Genomic DNA, 9,944 nt, shown 5'->3' with positions numbered 1-9,944 from the left:
CCCAGCATTAACTTGGTGAGCTGGACAGAGAAGAGAGTGGGTGGCTCAGGTGGTTTTCTCTCCTTCTTCTCCTCTTTCTCCCACCCGGGAGAGAGATTTTACAGAATTAATTTTTTAGAGACAGACAGCCCTCTTATAATTATTGTTGAAGTACCAGTAGGCCCACTCCTTAGCTCCTTGTGCTGGTTCAGTTGGAAGCAACAACAACAGGAATGCAGCCAGCTGGGGAAAGTGCTCTTGTCTGCCCGTGGCAGCAGCAACTCTGATGAAATACATTACATTCATTTCCCTCATAAATTTGACGTCCTGAGCTGAACCAAAATACGCGATTACTCCATTCTCTGTTCGGTTCGCTTGAGTTGGATAAGACATGGGCCAGATGAGCAAGATCCCTTTCTCTAAGTCACTAAATTCATTCTCCAAGAGCTGATTCAAAAATGTTTCTCTCTTGTGCTGGGTGCATCCAACGGTGGTTCTGAGGTTACCTGGAAGAGCTCATCACGATGTGTGGCTGCTCTTTGGTGGCCAGGGAGTGAGTTCAGGAATGAGCTCTGGATTCAGGAGGAGCAGGGAGTGGCTCCAGGGAGGTGAGGCAGCCACATGAATATAAATGTCTGCTTCTCAGACCCACCCATTCAGAGAAAGGGAGTAAGATGTATTTGCTATATATGCTGAGTAACAAATTACTTCAAAACACAGCAGCTTAAGACAAACATTTATTATCTTATGTGGTTTCTGAGGGTCAGGAATCTGAGAGCAGCTTAGTGGGATGGTTCCAGCTCAGGGTCTCAGACTTTGCAGTCAAGTTCAAGTTGTCAGTTGGGGCTGCAGTCATCTGAAGGCTTGATTGTGGTTAGAGGGTCTACATCTAAGATGGCTCACTCAAATGACTCTTGGCAAGAGGCCTCAGATCCTCACCGTGTTGTCCTGTGACATGGCAACTGGCTTCTCCCAGAGTGAGTGATCTGAAAAGAGAGATAGAAGCCCACAGGTCTTTTAGGACCTATAGTCTCCAAAGCTACACAGCACCACTTCTTCTTTAATGTGTTGGTCCTACAGACCAATCCTGATACAGTGTAAGAAGGGATTACACAAAGGTCCACTCCAGCAGGTGGCATCTTTGGGACGATTTTGAAGGCTGGCTACCTTGAAAGCCATTGGTCATCAGATGGGCCTGGGCTCAAATTTTGATTTGGCAACTAACCAGCTGTATGACGCCGGGAAAATCCATTCATTTCTTTCAGTTACTCTTCTTCTTATTTTGTGTAGTTTGAGTGGTTTCTGACCCATGCAACCAATGATATACGCTGACTATAACTCTATGGTTAGAGCTGCTATCAGAGTACAGTCTAATGTCAGTCACTAAGGCCAGGAATCAAGAACCAAAGTCAGGGAAGAGAAGGTCATTCATCGTAGTGAAGCTGCTTTAACAAGGCTGGAGCAGAGCCAGCCTCTTGTTGAAGCTGAAGCTGGAGAGCATGTATGATGGTAGGAGACAGCTGTGGGACGAGACCTCCCCGGTAAGGAGCAGCGTGGAGGCCGCCGCTGCTGGGAGCCTCCTTCAGCGTCACGCAGGGCATCTGATTCATTTGCCTTGCTCGACTTGGCTGGTAATTTCATCTTTCAGCCAGAAGCGGAAGAGACTTGGGGAACTTCTGTTCTGGACCTAATTCTGACCAACTAGGAAAAATTGCTTGGCAAAGTGGATGTGACAGGAACTTGGGAAAAAGCAACAACGTCATCCTGGAGTGTGTGAAAGCTGAAAAGGTTGGAGGCTGGGCCATTAGAATGCAGAGCCAGTGACCATTCCTACACTTCCTAAGCTTACCGAGCACAGGCTCTGGGCCAGGCAGCATTCTCGGTGCTAAAACTACAACATGTAACAAGGCGACATCCCTACCCTCGGGAGGCTTCTGTCTTATAGTAAGCAAACAAATGAGCAAAATCATTTCAGATGGCTTTTAAATGCTACACAAACAGTTAAACAGAGTAACTGGAAAGTGTTGGGGGTGGAGTGAGTCTAGATCAGGTGGTCAGGGAAGGCCTCCCTAGAGAGGGGAGCTATTTGAGCTGGAATCCAAGTGATGAGAAAGAACCAGCCATACAAAGAGCATATCATGAGGAAGACTAGCAGCATGGAGGCTGCTGGGCAGCTCTGGCTCGCTGTGGTCAAAGACACAAAAGTAGCACATGCTTTCCCTTAGAGTGATGGTGGCTCCGTGAGATTCTAGAGGAGTTTTCCCATTACAGGTGAACTTGGGCCATTAGCTTGGTGATCTTAGGGGAAATTCTAGAATAGATTATTAAATAAATAGTTCTTGAACACCTGTACAAAAATGGATGGTCATTAGTGTCTATTTTGTGATCCCCTAACATAATTAGACCCTCTCCACGTTTTGGGGAGGGGGCAGGTTTAATAGAATAATAGGGGAGAGAGAGGTAGATACAGTCAGTATACTTTGATTTCAGCAAGTCATTTTTATGGGCAAACTAGAAAAATGAAGATGACGTTCTTATTTAGCCTGCTGAATCCAAAACACGGTCTGGAAGAATCACCAAATCTGATCTGTGTTTCCAGAAGCCAAACTGGGACCAATGGTTGGGAGTTGTAGGAAAGCAGATTTTAAAGCAGTGTAAGTCCGACCTTTCTCAGAGGAAGGCATGTCCTGGAGCTGCTTTGGAATTAGGACACAGATGAGCGAAATTGATGCAGCAGATGGTGAATGTTTGGGGGGCTGGTTTCATCCACCATGATAATCTAGGATTATATGATTCAGGAAAAATAACTGAACATTATGCACCATTTTCCCTCTGTGATTTAATAACGATCTCGCTAGTAAAGGCTGTGTCAGTCACCCAGGGGAGAGACCCTGAAATCCGCGTGTACGCCGCCCCCTTACCCTCCCACTCTCTCCACCCTCACACGCCTTCCCCTGCCCGTCCCCACTGCCATTGCCCTCGGTCAGCTTCCATCCTCGCTCTTGCCTTGTCACTGTTCTTCCAACTTCTACTCTCTTCCCCATGACTTCATTCTTGGTGGGTGGCCAGATGGCACTTTAACAGACAGAATTGACCTCAAACCCCTCTACTAAAATCTCCACTGGCCCGCCTTTCCCCCAAAAGAAGCCCCACAGATTTAGATTGTCCTCAAGGCTCCAACTTCATTTCCTGTGTATCTTCCCTGCTCCACACATGTCACGTAGGCTCAGGCCTGCTGCTAGTGCAGCTCTTAGGGCTCTCTTAAATGCCACATCTGAGAAACCTTATTTCCCCAAGCAAGAATAATACCCTTCCCACCTTTATTTCCACACGGTAACCTGTCTCGTTAATTATTCATTTACTATTTATTTTATTCTTGTATTTTTTAATTCTTAAAACATGCACTAGTGGTAGCTACTGTGGACTAGCTCTATGCTAGGTGTTTGAGGATGTGAGCAGAGTAAGATGACTACTAACTTATTATGTGGCAGATATTGTGATATGTGTTTATATCCATCACCTCAACCTTCATCCAATGAGACAGTTACTATTATTATGAGATAATAAAGATATTATCCCAATGCAATATCCCTATGAGGATAGCTACTGTTAGTATCTTTATTTTAAAGATGAAGCAACTGGAGTTAAGAGAAGTTAATCCGCTTACACAACCAAGGTCATGCATTGCCAAGAGCGTGGGTTGGGATTTATACCCAGGTTGTCTGATTCCAGAGTTCAGATTTCAGTCACCATGCTAGGACATCTTTTCATTATAGGTGAAGGGAGACAGACAAAATCTTGCCCTCAAAAAGTTCAGAGGTTGATGCTTCTGGCTGCTGAATGTTTACTTAGCATTCACATATTTCTGCCTGAGACCATATCTAGCCACTTCTGTATCTAGCCCGTCCACTTGATTACAAGCTCTTTAAGGGCAGACACGGCCCCATACTATCACATTCATGCCCCATCTTCCAGGCTCAGAGTTACTCTAATTATGTTTGCAGATTGAGTTAACAAATCATTATATGTGTCAGACCAACTATGCTGCAAGTTTCCCTGGGTAAGAGGATTTTTAATTATATCCAGCTCTGGGCCCTGCACAATAGGGACATTGACAAGCTGGTGCACATTCACCCAGAAAGTGGAGGGGGCTGTTTTGAATGCTATTTATAAACACTGCCTTCCTTGGCATTTATTTGGAAAGTATTAAAATAAACTGTGAATGTGTTAGGAGATCTTTCTGTTCCCTATTTTATAAATTATTATTTCAGTCTTGAACAAAGCTGTTTTTTTCTTTTGCATGTACCATAGTGTTTATAGCCCGACAATCCTATAATATTAATAATGATATAAAAGCACATTACAGCTGTAAAATTGACATTAAGAAATAAAAGTTTCCAAGTCGAGAGGACAGCAGGTACAGTGAAGCGGGGACTCGTGCTGCTGTGCCCAGTAATTGCTCATGGCTGACCTTTATGGAGAGCTTGCTATATGCTTGGCCCTGTTTTGAATGCTTTACATGGATAAACTTACTTGTGCCATTACCACTTTTTATAGTAGAGGGATGCAGAGGCACAGAGTCCTTTACAGGTCTCTATTCAGCATTTACCACATTCTGTCGTTGGTATGCCTGACTTCTCCATCCGCTGGTTCTTCAAAGGCAAGGACGTGCCCGGTGCAGCTTCGTACCTCGGGGCCGGGCAGATTCCTGGCAGAACAGAACCTCATGCTGTGTCAGAGAACACCGCTCGGGCAGCAGGGCTCCTCCCCTCTCTGCCCCCCTGGGAAAAGCTCAGTGGGCACAATGGTCTTGCTGTCCAAGTAAGGCCAACACATCCTCCTGAGGCAGACCCAGGGGCAACTCTACACTAGCGGAGCTATTCCCCAGCAGAATAGCCAAGCTGAAGATGGACTGTTGAGCACAGGACCAAAGCGTAGAGTTAGATGGTTGGAATATTAAACAGCTTCATCCTAAGATGACCACAGTAGGTGTGGTCTTGTCCACAGAACCATAATCCTCTAGGTCTGTGGTAAGACACGATCTGAACTCACTGGGAGAGGCACTGCCCTGGTCAGTCCTCCTTGTCATGCTCCCATTTCCCATAAGCCCCCTTTAGTGGCACAATTTCGTTCTTTGGAGATGTGAATACGTTTAGGCAAACTCTTGCAGGGTACTCTTTCGGTCTCTTTTATATGACCTTGCCTATCTCTCTTTGATTTGTAACATGCTGATTTTATAGTTTCAGTTCTTAGAGAGCTACTTCATTCCCCTTATTTTAAATTGTCTTCTTCCCCCACCCCTCCATCCCAAGGATGAACTATATTATTAACCCCACTTACAGATGAGGAGGGACAGAGCCCAGTCTCCTGACTTCAAGCCCAGCATGGCCCCCCTACTCTCAGCACCACTTCAACAGTTGGAAGTGCTTTTACTTGAGCTATTTGATTGTGAGAGGTGCATGTAAATATCCTTAGGCGATGGCATGGCCACCACTGGAGTCCTGGTGCAGATTGTGAACTGCTAGGTGCCCAGTCGATCCTGGCTGCTGGGGTCCTTTGCTCACATGCTGGGGCCGAGCAGCCTCGGAGCGCACCCCCTTCCCTCCTACGCCGCTCACAGTGGTTCTCAAGCAGATGCTGGCTTCCATCTTCTGATCTTTCCCCGCTTGGCTCTGGGGTCCTTTTATTTGGCCACGTTTCTCTCTATGTACACAGAAGCCGCTTGCACGCTGCCCCCACAGTACTTATAATCACCTCTCCTGAGGCCAACACCGTAATCTCGTATCTAATTCACTGTCTTGTTTTCATTCCTCTGCCTCCCTCACTTTTGCTCTTGCCCTGAGCCTGTCAACACAGGCCATTTCTCCAGATGTGCCGCGCCGGCCAGAATGCCCTTCCCACCTATAAGAGGGGAACCTCCCCCTTCTCCGCCTGCTATTCACCTCTTTATCTGGAAGCACATCCCCCTTACTATTAAATTTCATTTACGCAGGCCTCAGGCCCCTGTGTGTGATTTCCCCGCTTTCAGCTGGTTGGCTCCCTCTTTCCTGCCCCCCGTTGCAAGCAGACGTTGGTAACCAACACAGAGCGCGTCTGATCATCAAATTAGACAAATGGGACTCTGCCTTTATTTTCTTCGTGATCACTGGGCGTGATAGTAATAATGTCAGCTCGAATAATCTGGTGGCGTGAACCTCTCTCCATGATATTTATTTATTTTTTTCCAGCCCTACTTCAGGCTCACCCCACAGCCAGAGAATGCAAACTATGTCCTCGCCGGGACTGGGCTTCGAATCTTGATTGTGGACCATGTCAACTGCTTCAAGCCTGAGTGAAGCTCATAATTGGATGGTTGTATATCATACAGGGAATTTTTTTTTTAAAAAAATCCTTAACCCTAGCTGGTAATGAGTTTGTGCCCTGCAGCTAGAGCCTTGATAGCCCTTGACATTTTCTCTTCAGGAGAGAGGCGGCAGCTGCTGCTCTGCTCTTTGTTAGCGGGTGGAGCGGCCTGGGCAGAAGAGAAAAGAGACTCGCTGCCGCTGCCTCCGATTCCTCAGGCAACCTTGGCCAAGTCACTTTTCTCAGTTGTAAACCAAAGGTCCTGGTCTCCAACCCTCTCCACTGGGATGTAGAGGAACAGAGAGAATGTTTCTGGAGCCCTCGAAGCCACTTAGCATAAGGATGCGCTATAGACAGTGAAGTGTCTGTGGAAACGCAGTGATAAGTACACAGTGAATTCACAAGTGGGAACCCTTGACGATGTGGCTGGAGCTTCCTGTAGTTGGCGCAAGGCTGTGGGGAAGATAAAACCACGTTGTTCAAGGGAAAGCCAGGACCCTGAAAGGTCACATCTCTTCTGAAATGGCTGGAGAAGGGGTACCAGAGGCCACAAAAGGGTCTGTATATAATCAAAATTAGACTTATCTGCCATGGTAGAGAGGAGATGGTAGTAGATTTACAAACCAAAAAAAAAAGGATATTTATGACTTGTTGACTTTGGGCAAGTCATTTAACCTAAATCTCATTTTCTTATCTGTGAAATGGGGGTAACAATATTACCTCACAGGGTTTTTTCTAGGATATAAGGAAGAAGGGAGATCATAATAAAAACAGTGTTGTGTTCGTAAACCAGATCTCCAGAAAAAAGTCCTGTTGGGTGGCATTTGCCAATTCTATGGTGTAAATACTCACACCAAAGATGATTTCAGGCTACCAATGGTTTAACCCTTCACTGGAAGGTAAGATTCTTGAATATTTACCAATTGGCTCTTGTGAGCCTTCTGGTTCTAGAACCATATGTACCATTTAGTAAGGGCCTTGTACGTATCAGGCTTCATGTATATTTCATTTCATCTTCACAGCTACTTCCTCAAGTAGTTATAATTACCCCCAGTTTACAGAAGAAGAAAGTGAAATTCTGATATCTGAAATGGTTTCTATAGGGTTTCATGGTAATGAGAGAGGCAGGATTTGAACCCAGGTTGACCTATGTTCCTTCCTCAAAGCCAAGTAGTGTAAGCAGGGCCATATTTGGGCAAGTACAGCATAAACTGAAAGATATTATAAACCTGAAATAAATTTCTCCCTTATCTAAGATGTGATAGGATAGCTTCTACCTCTTGAGTCTTCTAAGGTTCACCCTGGGCTTTTCAGACTCAGAAGGAATGTGGACCCACCCAGTTTCTTTCTCCTGGCCAATAAACCGTCAGATGGAAGGAAGGCATCTGTTTCTACTTCTCTGCTGGGAACCTTCACACATTTCTGTCCAAGAAGTGTAGTATGAAAATCTTTCTGGGAGGCCATTAAAATTAATCCTAGGAGATGAGGCAAGCCAGGATTTGGCCAAATTCCAGTATAATGTGCTATCCCCCAAAGAGGAAAAAGAACATTCCTTCTGAGATGGTGCTCATCTTTGAATATTTGGGCCTGGCCCAACTAAGGTAGAACAGAACTCTGTAGAGAACTGTCTGCTTACTCTCCCTTACAGATTTTCCTTTTTGCTAGGCCAGCCCTTCATGCCCTACTTTTGGATCCAACTAGCTACCTACATGCCTTAGTCCTATGGTACTCACAGAGTGGATTATAATTGTTTATTTGCCTGCTAGACTGAGCTGCTCCCAGAGCGTGAGAAATCAACTGTTATCACTGCCAGCCCCACATTTCTCCCAGCCAGAGGTCATCCCCCAGTAAGGAGCCATGCTTTCTCACAAGGACTTTGTCCACAAGAAGAGCAGCAGCTAAAGTTGACTGCCAAGGTCAGTTTTACTCTCTTTCCAGGTGACATCCACATCATGGTACACCTTTCTCTTCTAAAGAGCCCAGCCTTCTTAACTTGGGAAGCAACCAGAGGCAGAGTGACTTGCCAAGTCTCCAACTCCTGGACTGAGATTCTACTGCTCGGTTCTCAGCAGTTGCCAACAGCAGAGTTTCCAGTGCGTAGGTGGCAACCAGCATGGATCCTGGGCAGTGTCGAGGTGTGGCCGCCAGCCAGGCAAGCAGGTGCTGGTAGCAGAGGGGGATACAAGGCAGAGGGCAATGCCCAGCTTGGTTTCTGCAACTCACAGTGCTAGCCTATGAGCTCACAGTAGACTGTACAAAACAGGCAGGGACTGAATTTGGCCCATAAACTGTAGATTACTGGCCTCTGCTCTAGACAATCAACAAAACAATAAATCAGGCCCTGGTTTCTAGTGTTCACCAATTTCTGTGGTGCAGATACTCCCATCATGGGCGATTTCAAGTTACCAATATGACATCACTGAATTCTGGGTTGGGAAGAGGTGTGCAAAAGTGCACCATTAGATAATATTTTCACCATAAAGATACAACAGATATAAATAACCATAAGAGCAGAGCTAATAGTAAACTGCTGTAAAAGAATTAGGAACTGATGATTTTTGAGTAGTTATGACTTTTGTTTTTAATTTATTTTATTTATTTACTTGTAAGTTTCTGTAACTTAATATTAAATAATAGCTGTTTGATAACCAGCTTGCAGAATTCCTGAAAATTTAGCACTTGGCTTGGCTCTAGCACACCACTGCCCTGGTCCATCTGACTATGCCAACCATGTGGAAGGGAAGAGAGAAAAGCCAGTCACACTGTGAGATCTGCGAAGTAGCTCTTGACATAGAAGCATTAACCTCTTCCATCCCCGCCTCTGACTGCTTCATCCCTTAGCGTGATGTTCTACTGTGTTCTGAGTATAACAGATTAGTTTCTCCACCTTGGGATGGAGCAAAGGGGGTTCTTGAGCACCCCCTAGTGGTTAGTGTGTGACTAACATGAAATTCACATTCTTTGTTCATTTGCGTTCCACTCCTATGAGACGCTGTTGGTTGCGTGCCTACTGTGTGCCAGGTACTCTGTTGTGACATTCCATACATTATCTTGCTTAATCTTTACAACAACTTGCAAGTGAGCATTATTATAAAATTTTACAGACGATGAAACTGAAGCTCAGAAAGGTTATGCAACGAGCAGCCCAAGGTTACATACCTAGGACACATCAGAGTTAGCATTTGAATCTCAAATCTGGCTTTCTCCCAACCTTTGTGCTGGCATTTGTTCCTCTTTCTTTGATACCTTTCATTCCAGTCCCAAGGCCACCTCAGAAGCAGACCAGAGACTGATGGGGCAGCCACCCTGGATGCCATGGCCTTTGCTTGACTCTCTGTCTCTCGGTTAAATGGACAGAGTGACTCTGGAGAAAATCAGGCATGGGAAATAAAAGCCAGAGAAGATCATTTAGAAAAACAAATGAAACCCTCTCATTTCAGAGATTCTGGAATAAACTGGATAAGTAGATTCAGTATGACAAAGGTGGGCCTGCTGGCCTCCAGAGGCTGTGTTCTTGTCATTGTGATATCATGCATAACTCTGCTCTCATAACTTCCCAGTCCAGGCGGCCTTTGGCTGACAGCATGGTTCTGCCATTCTCTCCCACATCATGGGCAAGTTGG

This window comes from Miniopterus natalensis, chromosome 12 (genome assembly GCF_054644295.1).
Source record: "Miniopterus natalensis isolate mMinNat1 chromosome 12, mMinNat1.hap1, whole genome shotgun sequence".
Lineage (NCBI taxonomy): Eukaryota > Metazoa > Chordata > Mammalia > Chiroptera > Miniopteridae > Miniopterus > Miniopterus natalensis.
Note: the sequence above shows the minus strand (reverse complement) of the source record.